This window comes from Micromesistius poutassou (assembly GCF_964030765.1).
Source record: "Micromesistius poutassou genome assembly, chromosome: 7".
Taxonomy (NCBI): Eukaryota; Metazoa; Chordata; class Actinopteri; order Gadiformes; family Gadidae; genus Micromesistius; species Micromesistius poutassou.
Genome location: NC_140277.1, coordinates 16,899,858 through 16,912,906, shown reverse-complemented (window position 1 = coordinate 16,912,906; position 13,049 = coordinate 16,899,858).

The window sequence follows — 13,049 nt, the reverse complement described above, 5'->3', positions numbered from 1 at the left end:
TGAGTCTAGGGGCCACAGAGTGGAGGAGGGGCCACACTGTGGAGGAGGGGCCACAGTGAGTCTAGGGGCGACAGTGCGGAGGAGGGCCCACACTGTGGAGGAGGGGCCACAGTGAGTCTAGGGGCCACAGTGAAGAGGAGGGCCCACACTGTGGAGGAGGGGCCACAGTGAGTCTAGGGGCCACAGTGCAGAGGAGGGGCCACAGTGAGTCGAGGGGCCACAGTGAGGAGGAGGGCCCCCATTGTGGAGGAGGGGCCACAGTGAGTCTAGGGGCCACAGTGCGGAGGAGGGGACACAGTGAGTCGAGGGGCCACAGTGAGGAGGAGGGCCCACACTGTGGAGGAGGGGCCACAGTGAGTCTAGGGGCCACAGTGCGGAGGAGGGGCCACAGTGAGTCTAGGGGCCACAGTGAAGCAGAGGGCCCACACTGTGGAGGAGGGGCCACAGTGAGTCTAGGGGCCACAGTGAAGCAGAGGGCCCACACTGTGGAGGAGGGGCCACAGTGAGTCGAGGGACCCCAGTGAGTCTAGGGGCCACAGTGAAGAGGAGGGCCCACACTGTGGAGGAGGGGCCACAGTGAGTCTAGGGGCCACAGTGAAGAGGAGGGCCCACACTGTGGAGGAGGGGCCACAGTGAGTCTAGGGGCCACAGTGAGTCTAGGGGCCACAGTGAAGAGGAGGGCCCACACTGTTGAGGAGGGGCCACTGTGAGTCTAGGGGCCACAGTGCGGAGGAGGGGCCACAGTGAGTCGAGGGGCCACAGTGAGTCGAGGTGCCACAGTGAGGAGGGCCCACACTGTGGAAGAGGGGCCACAGTGAGTCTAAGGGCCACACTGTGGAGGAGGGGCCACAGTGAGTCGAGGGGCCACGGTGAGTCGAGGGGCCACGGTGAGTCGAGGGGCCACAGTGAGTCTAGGGGCCACACTGTGGAGGAGGGGCCACAGTGAGTCTAGGGGCCACAGTGAGTCTAGGGGCCACAGTGATGAGGAGGGCCCACACTGTTGAGGAGGGGCCAGAGTGAGTCTAGGGGCCACAGTGAAGAGGAGGGCCCAAACTGTTGAGGAGGGGCCACAGTGAGTCTAGGGGCCACAGTGCGGAGGAGGGGCCACAGAGAGGAGGGCCCACACTGTGGAAGAGGGGCCACAGTGAGTCTAAGGGCCACACTGTTGAGGAGGGGCCACAGTGAGTCGAGGGGCCACAGTGAGTCGGAGGGGCCACAGTGAGTCGAGGGGCCACGATGAGTCGAGGGGCCACAGTGAGTCTAGGGGCCACACTGTGGAGGAGGGGCCACAGTGAGTCTAGGGGCCACAGTGAGTCTAGGGGCCACAGTGAGTCGAGGGGCCACAGTGAGGAGGAGGGCCCACACTGTGGAGGAGGGGCCACAGTGAGTCTAGGGGCCACAGTGAAGAGGAGGGCCCACACTGTGGAGGAGGGACGACAGTGAGTCCAGGGGCCCCAGTGAGTCTAGGGGCCACAGTGAAGAGGAGGGCCCACACTGTGGAGGAGGGGCCACAGTGAGTCTAGGGGCCACAGTGAAGAGGAGGGCCCACACTGTGGAGGAGGGGCCACAGTGAATCTAGGGGCCACAGTGAGTCTAGGGGGCACAGAGTGGAGGAGGGGCCACAGTGAATCGGAGGGGCCACACTGTGGAGGAGGGGCCACAGTGAGTCTAGGGGCCACAGTGCGGAGGAGGGCCCACACTGTGGAGGAGGGGCCACAGTGAGTCTAGGGGCCACAGTGAAGAGGAGGGCCCACACTGTGGAGGAGGGGCCACAGTGAGTCTAGGGGCCACAGTGCAGAGGAGGGGCCACAGTGAGTCGAGGGGCCACAGTGAGGAGGAGGGCCCCCATTGTGGAGGAGGGGCCACAGTGAGTCTAGGGGCCACAGTGCGGAGGAGGGGACACAGTGAGTCGAGGGGCCACAGTGAAGAGGAGGGCCAACACTGTGGAGGAGGGGCCACAGTGAGTCTAGGGGCCACAGTGAAGAGGAGGGCCCACACTGTGGTGGAGGGGCCACAGTGAGTCTAGGGGCCACAGTGCGGAGGAGGGGCCACAGTGAGTCGAGGGTCCACAGTGAGTCGGGGGCCACAGTGAGTCGAGGGGCCACAGTGATGAGGAGGGCCCACACTGTTGAGGAGGGGCCACAGTGAGTCTAGGGGCCACAGTGAAGAGGAGGGCCCAAACTGTTGAGGAGGGGCCACAGTGAGTCTAGGGGCCACAGTGCGGAGGAGGGGCCACAGAGAGGAGGGCCCACACTGTGGAAGAGGGGCCACAGTGAGTCTAAGGGCCACACTGTGGAGGAGGGGCCACAGTGAGTCGAGGGGCCACAGTGAGTCGGAGGGGCCACAGTGAGTCGAGGGGCCACGGTGAGTCGAGGGGCCACAGTGAGTCTAGGGGCCACACTGTGGAGGAGGGGCCACAGTGAGTCTAGGGGCCACAGTGAGTCTAGGGGCCACAGTGAGTCGAGGGGCCACAGTGAGGAGGAGGGCCCACACTGTGGAGGAGGGGCCACAGTGAGTCTAGGGGCCACAGTGAAGAGGAGGGGCCACAGTGAGTCGAGGGGCCACAGTGAGTCGATGGGACACAGTGAAGAGGAGGGCCCACACTGTGGAGGAGGGGCCACAGTGAGTCTAGGGGCCACAGTGCGGAGGAGGGCCCACACTGTGGAGGAGGGGCCACAGTGAGTCTAGGGGCCACAGTGAAGAGGAGGGCCCACACTGTGGTGGAGGGGCCACAGTGAGTCTAGGGGCCACAGTGCGGAGGAGGGGCCACAGTGAGTCGAGGGCCACAGTGAGTCGAGGGGCCACAGTGATGAGGAGGGCCCACACTGTTGAGGAGGGGCCACAGTGAGTCTAGGGGCCACAGTGAAGAGGAGGGCCCAAACTGTTGAGGAGGGGCCACAGTGAGTCTAGGGGCCACAGTGCGGAGGAGGGGCCACAGTGAGTCGAGGGGCCACAGAGAGGAGGGCCCACACTGTGGAAGAGGGGCCACAGTGAGTCTAAGGGCCACACTGTGGAGGAGGGGCCACAGTGAGTCGAGGGGCCACAGTGAGTCGGAGGGGCCACAGTGAGTCGAGGGGCCACGGTGAGTCGAGGGGCCACAGTGAGTCTAGGGGCCACACTGTGGAGGAGGGGCCACAGTGAGTCTAGGGGCCACAGTGAGTCTAGGGGCCACAGTGAGTCGAGGGGCCACAGTGAGGAGGAGGGCCCACACTGTGGAGGAGGGGCCACAGTGAGTCTAGGGGCCACAGTGCGGAGGAGGGCCCACACTGTGGAGGAGGGGCCACAGTGAGTCTAGGGGCCACAGTGAAGAGGAGGGCCCACACTGTGGTGGAGGGGCCACAGTGAGTCTAGGGGCCACAGTGCGGAGGAGGGGCCACAGTGAGTCGAGGGGCCACAGTGAGTCGGGGGCCACAGTGAGTCGAGGGGCCACAGTGAGGAGGAGGGCCCACACTGTTGAGGAGGGGCCACAGTGAGTCTAGGGGCCACAGTGAAGAGGAGGGCCCACACTGTTGAGGAGGGGCCACTGTGAGTCTAGGGGCCACAGTGCGGAGGAGGGGCCACAGTGAGTCGAGGGGCCACAGTGAGTCGAGGTGCCACAGTGAGGAGGGCCCACACTGTGGAAGAGGGGCCACAGTGAGTCTAAGGGCCACACTGTGGAGGAGGGGCCACAGTGAGTCGAGGGGCCACAGTGAGTCGGAGGGGCCACAGTGAGTCGAGGGGCCACGGTGAGTCGAGGGGCCACAGTGAGTCTAGGGGCCACACTGTGGAGGAGGGGCCACAGTGAGTCTAGGGGCCACAGTGAGTCTAGGGGCCACAGTGAGTCGAGGGGCCACAGTGAGGAGGACGGCCCACACTGTGGAGGAGGGGCCACAGTGAGTCGAGGGGCCACAGTGAGTCGAGGGGCCACAGTGAGGAGGGCCCACACTGTGGAAGAGGGGCCACAGTGAGTCTAAGGGCCACACTGTGGAGGAGGGGCCACAGTGAGTCGAGGGGCCACAGTGAGTCGGAGGGGCCACAGTGAGTCGAGGGGCCACAGTGAGTCTAGGGGCCACACTGTGGAGGAGGGGCCACAGTGAGTCTAGGGGCCACAGTGAGTCTAGGGGCCACAGTGAGTTGAGGGGCCACAGTGAGTCTAGGGGCCATAGAGTGGAGGAGGGGCCACAGTGCGGAGGAGGGCCCACACTGTGGAGGAGGGGCCACAGTGAGTCTAGGGGCCACAGTGAGTCTAGGGGCCATAGAGTGGAGGAGGGGCCACAGTGCGGAGGAGGGCCCACACTGTGGAGGAGGGGCCACAGTGAGTCTAGGGGCCACAGTGCGGAGGAGGGGCCACAGTGAGTCAAGGGGCCACAGTGAGTCGATGGGACACAGTGAAGAGGAGGGCCCACACTGTGGAGGAGGGGCCACAGTGAGTCTAGGGGCCACAGTGAAGAGGAGGGCCCACACTGTGGAGGAGGGGCCACAGTGAGTCTAGGGGCCACAGTGAAGAGGAGTGCCCACACTGTGGAGGAGGGGCCACATTGAGTCTAGGGGCCACAGTGAGTCTAGGGGCCATAGAGTGGAGGAGGGGCCACAGTGCGGAGGAGGGCCCACACTGTGGAGGAGGGGCCACAGTGAGTCTAGGGGCCACAGTGAAGAGGAGGGCCCACACTGTGGAGAAGGGGCCACAGTGAGTCTAGGGGCCACAGTGCAGAGGAGGGGCCACAGTGAGTCGAGGGGCAACAGTGAGGAGGAGGGCCCACACTGTGGAGGAGGGGCCACAGTGAGTCTAGGGGCCACAGTGCAGAGGAGGGGCCACAGTGAGTCTAGGGGCCACAGTGCGGAGGAGGGGCCACAGTGCGGAGGAGGGCCCACACTGTGGAGGAGGGGCCACAGTGCGGAGGAGGGGCCACAGTGAGTCAAGGGGCCACAGTGAGTTGATGGGACACAGTGAAGAGGAGGGCCCACACTGTGGAGGAGGGGCCACAGTGAGTCTAGGGGCCACAGTGAAGAGGAGGGCCCACACTGTGGAGGACACTGGGTGAAAAGTGGGATTTCCGTCCCCTTGCACGCCCGGAAATTCCTGCAAACCAGACCAATTTTCGGCAGTAAACGACAATTTCCACGTCGCGTCACTTCACGTTTCCGACGGACGCATATCGTCGTATACGGACTCCCTCGCGGAGGCATTCATATGCTAATCTCGCGGATCAGCATATGAATAGCAGCGAAACCGCGCTAGCCAGACGGATTCTCACCCAGGATTAGATGTAAACAAAACGGAAAATCATTTGTGATTGGCTGGCACCCTGGGCCGTTCTTTGCCCTGCCTAAAATTCTTCCCCAGCATTGGATGAAATGCCTAGTTTTTAAACAGGAAACTCATTCGTGATTGGTTGACAGACATGTCACTCTAGGTCAGCCTGGGTCATTGTACATTTAAACCACACCCCCAACCCACATAAATGTAACCAGCCCCGCTCCTCCTATATCCAATAATATTAATTTTAATCTTATTAATAAATAATTAATTATTAATATTTAAATTAATAATTGTTATTATGTTGTATATTATGACCATCAAGGACATGAATAAATTTACCAGGAGGAAAGGAAAATTTGCCAGGAACATGTTTATTCATAGAAAGATATAAACTTCATCCCTAGGGGAAATTCAGGGTCCAAGTAGCTTAGAGACAGATACATCATACATAACATACACATACAACAAGCAGGATTGCAGAAAGGAAATTTCTGGAGTACAATCAACAAATAAGAATAAAGATACTATACACTAGACAATAAGGATTAAGAAACTAAGAGAAATATACTAAGTAACAGACAACAGACAAACAAGTTCCACATTAATGTGCTGAGGCAGTATGATAAGGGTGACAGGGCAGGGACTAACCCTGTGGTACATGAGAGATCTGGTATGATTTGTTGAGGTGCAAATAAGTAAGGCAAGACAGTGCAATTTTAAGTAGACCAGCATTAAATAATAAAAACTAAAAATGGGTAGCAGCACAGAGATGTATTGTAAACCAGTGTGTGTTAAGGTGCAAAAGGTAAGGCAAGACAGTGCAAGTATGAGTTAGGAGACCAGCATTTGATATTAAATATGGGCTAACTAGAGTAGTTATGTTTACCTATTAGGGGAGGCCTGTGGCAACGTAGCGATGGATTGAAGATATCGACAATAGATAAATAAATATGGCCAATAAAGTGCACAATGTACAATGTAAACATTGGAAGAAAAAATAAGTCAATAACATGCAATACTAGAGTTTAAAGTGAATTTAGTCCAGGCTGTTGGAGGGAGGGAGAGGCATTGCATGAGGGCTAACATAGCCAGTAGACATTGTAATTAGTGAGGTAAAAAAACTGCAATTTTGCACAGAGCTCGGTGAGCTCCTTGCTGCGGTAGGACGGAGTCCGTACTATCCATCCCGACAACGATGCCATCTTCCTCTTCCGACATCATATCTATGGTGGCGCTCTCCCAAAGGTCTCTCATCCTCAGCTAAAACACTCTGTCTTGCTTCCAGCAGCTGTAAAACAATAAAATAAAGACAATCAGTACTGCATGATGCAATGCGTATGGACAAAACACATCTATTAATGCACCTGAGAAATACTCATTCAGGGTAGAAAAAAAACAATGATGGTGCAATGTAATGGTTAACTCATAGCTATAGCAACAGCAACACCTTCTAGTCTATATTGTGATGTGGTATTGACACATCACTAACTGTTGAAAGTTAACAGTGAGCCACTGGCTGGTAGCTTATTTATTGTACTGTCCAATTCAGATTTTTACCGGCATTTGGCCGGTGCTAATTTTAAACCCTGCTCACATTAACCAAAAACAGATCTTATCTAGTCTTACCCTCTTTCTTCTCGATCGACTCCGAGCTGAACTCTTTACAGCTTCCGCATGTACTGCAAGGTCTGGTTGCCTGTATCTGCAAGTCCTGCATACCGTCTCATAATATGTCTTGCAGGCAGCTGGGAAACAATTAAATGAGTGGAATGAATAGAAAAAAAAACTTAAGTCACAGTAAAAATTGAACAAGGAAGGAGAAAACAGTTCTGCAGTAAGTTACTTACAATGTCGTCAGAATCAGCATGTTGTAAATCTGAACATGCAGACAACGCTCGGAGCAAATGTGTAGTCACAGACTCGTTATGCGGAGAGGACAGTCTGCGAAAACAAAATTAACGGTTAAGGTCGGCATCTGAATAAAATACCCCTGACTAATCACTCATACGGCACATAAATCGCTTATTTTAACCCATCTACAAGGCTAGGGTGTAATAAGGTTCTTAACATTTTAAACGAGGAAATGGTAACATACAATGGCGCCGCAATTTTTAATTCAAGACCCATCCGATAAGTCTATCGATGAAAGTGAAGCTCAAAATCAACGTATTCAGGATCAGATGCATACTCCACCATTTTAGCCAACTCCCATCATCTTTCCCCATGTAGGACAAGCTCACTGTCCTCCCTCCGTCCAAACATTCCAAACATTCTGGCGCCATGTTAAAGCGACCTTCTGCTGAGCTCGGAACCCTACGGTCAGGATAGGCCACGACTTCACCGTAGACTATGGTCATTTTTAACATATCTAAATCCGATTTACCACCGGAATTCCCCTTTCACGTATCTAGATGAGTACAGCAGAATGAAAGCATTATTGTTTAAATCTTACCCTTGCTCTGGGTCGTAGGGCATATGATTTGTCTCGGCGTTATGAAGTCGACGCACAGCTGCCTGTAAATCACAAGACCAAAACAAACAATTTAATAAAGCAACTTACACTGGTTCTGCTCATGGGTTATTTTACAAGGCTACTTTTAGCTGTTTGGGCTAGGCAGGCTACTTAAAAAAACGCTTTACTTTAAGGCTACTTTTAGCAGAGCTAGCTAGGTAGCTAGCAATCACTGAACATAATCTTACCGCGATCTTCAGACGGTGTACCCGCCTTCTCTTCTTAGAGTTAGCGGTAGTGCTGGAGTCTTCCGTACAGACCCTTTTCTCCAAAATGCTGCCATCCGATCCTCCATGGACTGCATCCTTGATTGCGTTATTTTTAATTCAGCAGACATCTGTTGAAAGCCGTCATTGAGCTGCCGAGACAGGCCCGAGATTGCGTTCAACAGCCGCTTCTCTGTGTTATGCCGACTGGCGGTAGCACTACGGGTTCGCGTCGACGGTTCGCATGCTGAGGAGTTCCAGGAGATAATCCGTAAAAAAGACGGCGACTAGTCATAGTAGCAGCTAGAGATCAAAAGTCAAAACCACATGAAACGTGAGAGTACAATAACTCGTTTTAAAAGTACTCTTGGCCATGTCCTCGCACGTGATTGGACAAAGGGACCTTTGTGGCAAAGCCTGATTAAAACTAATTGTTGAAATGAATGGTTTTGTGTGTCTTTTTAACATAACATTGGCCATTGCTAATGACATACACTACCGTCCAAAAGTTTGGGGTCACCGGTTCATTTCTGCATTGAATTCCATTATATATCAGCTTCATGAAATAATCAACTGGAATGCTCTACGGTCATTATTATTGTACAAATATAAGTCAAGATGTGCTGAACACATATGGGATGGATTGGAGAGTGTTTGGCTTTGATTGTCTAATTCAAGGTGATTTTAGATATGCAGTCATTACAGAAGTTGAATTCTTTAAAATGTCTAAAAATGTAAACATTTCTCAAACAAAGCTTATAATCACACTTAGTTGTGTGCTAAACCATGAAAGAGTAAACAAAGCATTGTGGTTTATATTTTAGCCTCTTTAAAACTGCCAACTTTTATTGTGTTCACACAGAATTTTGCACACTTGGGATTCTCTCAATCACTTTTTAATTAGACATTGTAAATGGTTTGCATGGAACACTAAAATGTTCCCATAGTTGTTGAGCAAATCTTGACTAATTTCTGTGCATTCATAATGTTCATCAGGGGTCGGCAACCCTAGGCATGCGTGCCACCACTGGCACGTGGACGCATAATCATTGGCACACTTGCAATGCGCTACAATGCGGCAGCGTAATCATTACTACCGATTTGTTTTGCACTTTATTCAGTTTTGGGCATTTCCTCCCAGTGCAAATATGTTTAAATGAGTTACTGAAAGCAGTGTTCTGAATTGGGATCAATTAATCGTTTTTAAACCTATGTTGTGAGTAATAGAGAAGAAAATATTTAAAAGATTGTTGCAAGTGGCCTGTATGCATGGCCTTCACATGTTTTTTTGCAAAGCTGTACATGTCTTAAAGATATTGATGTGGATGTTTCCATCATTCTCATATAATGTAATTTACATTTTACATTTCTCACAGTGCAAATCTGTTTTTGAGTTTCTGAAAGCAGTATTTTAAGATGGGATATATGTAATTATAATTTGTAAGCCCATGTTGCAAATATAACAACAAAAAAAAACTTTTAAATGTTGATGCATGATTGTGATTCTGGTTATAATGGAGTTTAATGCTGAAATGAGCAGGTGACTTAAACTTATGAACTGTAGTGTATTCCGTATTTAATCTAGCATACTTTCATTAAATAAATCAATTTAAGTTCAAATGTAAGAGTATAATTAGGCTATACTGAGCCTAATCTATTTATACCAGAGATTTTCTTAAAGTGAAGTTAATACCTTTGTATAGCTAATTTGCATGTGTATAACTCACAGAATCTGCATTTACATGTTAAAGCTTCCCCTACAATTAGGGGGAGGGGGGCCATGGGGGACGAAACCTGAACTTCTGCGACAATTTACGGTGCTGCTTTTTGACAGAAATCCCGCTTTTCATGCAGTGGGAGGGGCCACAGTGAGTCTAGGGGCCACAGTGAAGAGGAGGGCCCACACTGTGGAGGAGGGGCCACATTGAGTCTAGGGGCCACAGTGAGTCTAGGGGCCATAGAGTGGAGGAGGGGCCACAGTGCGGAGGAGGGCCCACACTGTGGAGAAGGGGCCACAGTGAGTCTAGGGGCCACAGTGCAGAGGAGGGGCCACAGTGAGTCGAGGGGCCACAGTGAGGAGGAGGGCCCACACTGTGGAGGAGGGGCCACAGTGAGTGTAGGGGCCACAGTGCGGAGGAGGGGCCACAGTGAGGTGGAGGGCCCACACTGTGGAGGAGGGGCCACAGTGAGTCTAGGGGCCACAGTGAAGAGGAGGGCCCACACTGTGGAGGAGGGGCCACAGTGAGTCTAGGGGCCACAGTGCGGAGGAGGGCCCACACTGTGGAGGAGGGGCCACAGTGAGTCTAGGGGCCACAGTGAGTCGGGGGCCACAGTGAGTCGAGGGGCCACAGTGAGTCGAGGGGCCACAGTGAGTTGGGGGCCACAGTGAGTCTAGGGGCCACAGTGAAGAGGAGGGCCCACACTGTTGAGGAGGGGCCACATTGAGTCTAGGGGCCACAGTGCGGAGGAGGGGCCACAGTGAGTCGAGGGGCCACAGTGAGTCGAGGGGCCACAGTGAGGAGGGCCCACACTGTGGAGGAGGGGCCACAGTGAGTCGAGGGGCCACAGTGAAGAGGAGGGCCCACACTGTGGAGGAGGGGCCACAGTGAGTCTAGGGGCCACAGTGCAGAGGAGGGGCCACAGCGAGTCTAGGGGCCACAGTGCAGAGGAGGGGCCACAGTGAGGAGGAGGACCTTCAGTGAGGTGAGGGGCCACAGTGAGGTGAGGGGCCACAGTGAGGAGGAGAAGCTTCGGTGAGTCGAGGGGCCACAGTGAGTCTAGGGGCCACAGTGAAGAGGAGGGCCCACACTGTGGAGGAGGGTCCACAGTGAGTCTAGGGGCCACAGTGAGTCTAGGGGCCACAGTGCAGAGGAGGGGCCACAGTGAGGATGAGGGGCCACAGTGAGGAGGAGGAGCTACAGTGAGGAGGAGGAGCCACAGTGAGGAGGAGGACCTTCAGTGAGGAGGAGGAGCCACAGTGAGGAGGAAGAGCCACAGTGAGGAGGAGGAGCCACAGTGAGGAGGAGGAGGACCTTCAGTGAGATGGAGGAGCCACAGTGAGGAGGAGGAGCCACAGTGAGGAGGAGGAGGACCTTCAGTGAGGAGGAGGAGCCACAGTGGGGAGGAGGACCTTCAGTGAGTCGAGGGGCCACAGTGAGGTGAGGGGCCGCAGTGAGGAGGAGAAGCTTCAGTGAGGAGGAAGACCTTCAGTGATTCGAGGGGCCACAGTGAGTCGAGGGGCCACAGTGAGTCAAGGGACCACAGTGAGGAGGAGGAGGAGCCACAGTGAGGAGCAGGTGCCACAATGAGGTGAGGACCTTCAGTGAGGTGAGGGGCCACAGTGAGGTGAGGGGCCACAGTGAGGTGAGGGGCCACAGTGAGGTGAGGGGTGAGGGGACTCACTTCTCTCCTCTCCTTCGCCTGCTTGACGGCTTTTTCATCTCTCTTCTCTCTTTCTTTCTTCTCCTCTTCATGTCTCTTCATGTTCTTTTCCACCAATCTTTTCTGTTCTTTCATTTCCTTTTCAATCTGCTTGGCCACTTCCTTCTCTCTCTTCTCTCTTTCTTTCTTCTCCTCTTCATATCTCTTCATGTTCTTTTCTTCCAATCTTTTCTGTTCTTTCATTTCCTTTTCAATCTGCTTGGCCACTTCCTTCTCTCTCTTCTCTCTTTCTTTCTTCTCCTCCTTATGTCTCTTCATGTTCTTTTCTTCCAATCTTTTCTGTTCTTTCTTTTCCTTTTCAATCTGCTTGGCCACTTCCTTCTCTCTCTTCTCTCTTTCTTTCTTCTCCTCCTTATGTCTCTTCATGTTCTTTTCTTCCAATCTTTTCTGTTCTTTCTTTTCCTTTTCAATCTGCTTGGCCACTTCCTTCTCTCTCTTCTCTCTTTCTTTCTTCTCCTTTTCATACCTTTTCTTCACACTCTTTTCCTCCAGTTTTGCCAATCTTTCTTGTTCTTTCTTTTCCTTCTCGTGCAGCTCTGCCATCTCTTCCTCGCTCTGCTTTCTCTCTTTGACCTCCTCCAGAGGAGGGGGAGGAGGTGGCAGAGGGGCATTCGACCAATCGACCTTTGGGAGGGAAAGCACAACGGTGTCAGAACAGTACAGCTTTTTAACAGAACTGTCATTCAGTTCACATCAACGTTTGACTGTCAGACATACCACAAATAATTCCAGTTTTCACCCAATCACTAAATTGTGCTGCAATAAGTGTGTTTACATACACACATACATGCATGCATCCACACTCAAACACAAACAGGCATTGATTTCAGGGGGACTCAGGGGATACGGTCCTTTGTAGGAACTTTCTAGAACACATGCATTTGTCCCCCCAAATATTTTCGAAAGTATCGCTTTAAATATGTAAATGAGTGAAATGGACTACTAAGGTGATTGCTCCTCATCTAGGGTTGTGTTAACGGCACTTTACACAGAACTCCTGAACCTGTTTGCAACATGAACTGTGCTTACATTTAGTTCATTAATGTTCCTAATCACAGCGTCCCGCTCCTAACAAAGGCACGTTACAGAAGATGAAATAATTGCCATAGGTCGTGCAACAAGGGCATATGGATATTTATAAAACGGGTGGCTTAAATCAAGCGATCTGATTGGTTCCCAACTGTTGTATATTGAGCGTATACACACAGCTATGACGCCCGTTCAGTTTACGGAGTTTAGTATCACTCCGCGCCTAACTTGAACTGTTGTTTATTTATATATAAAAGCAATAGCATAGTTCACTGAAGCCTAAAAAACATGTTGATTGATGGAGAGGGTGTAAATGTTGTAAAGCAATAGGCACACAGTGCCAGAGTGAACAGAGTGAACTCGATAGTAGGCTAAATTGCCGGCGAACCAAGCTACCGTCTCTAGCCTAGCCTTCTCTCTGAAGGACGCTACAGTGTGTTGCATAGCAACCGCCGTACACTTTGCCGGCAGCCAGGAGGGACTACTTTTTTGTATTCGTTAAAAAAAAATGCTTTTCCGACTTTCTAGCTTTTTCAAAATTGAGGGTGTCTATGACTTTCATTTCGCCATATTTACGTAACCGTTTTATAAAAGCAATAGATCACTTCAGTCAGTGGTATAC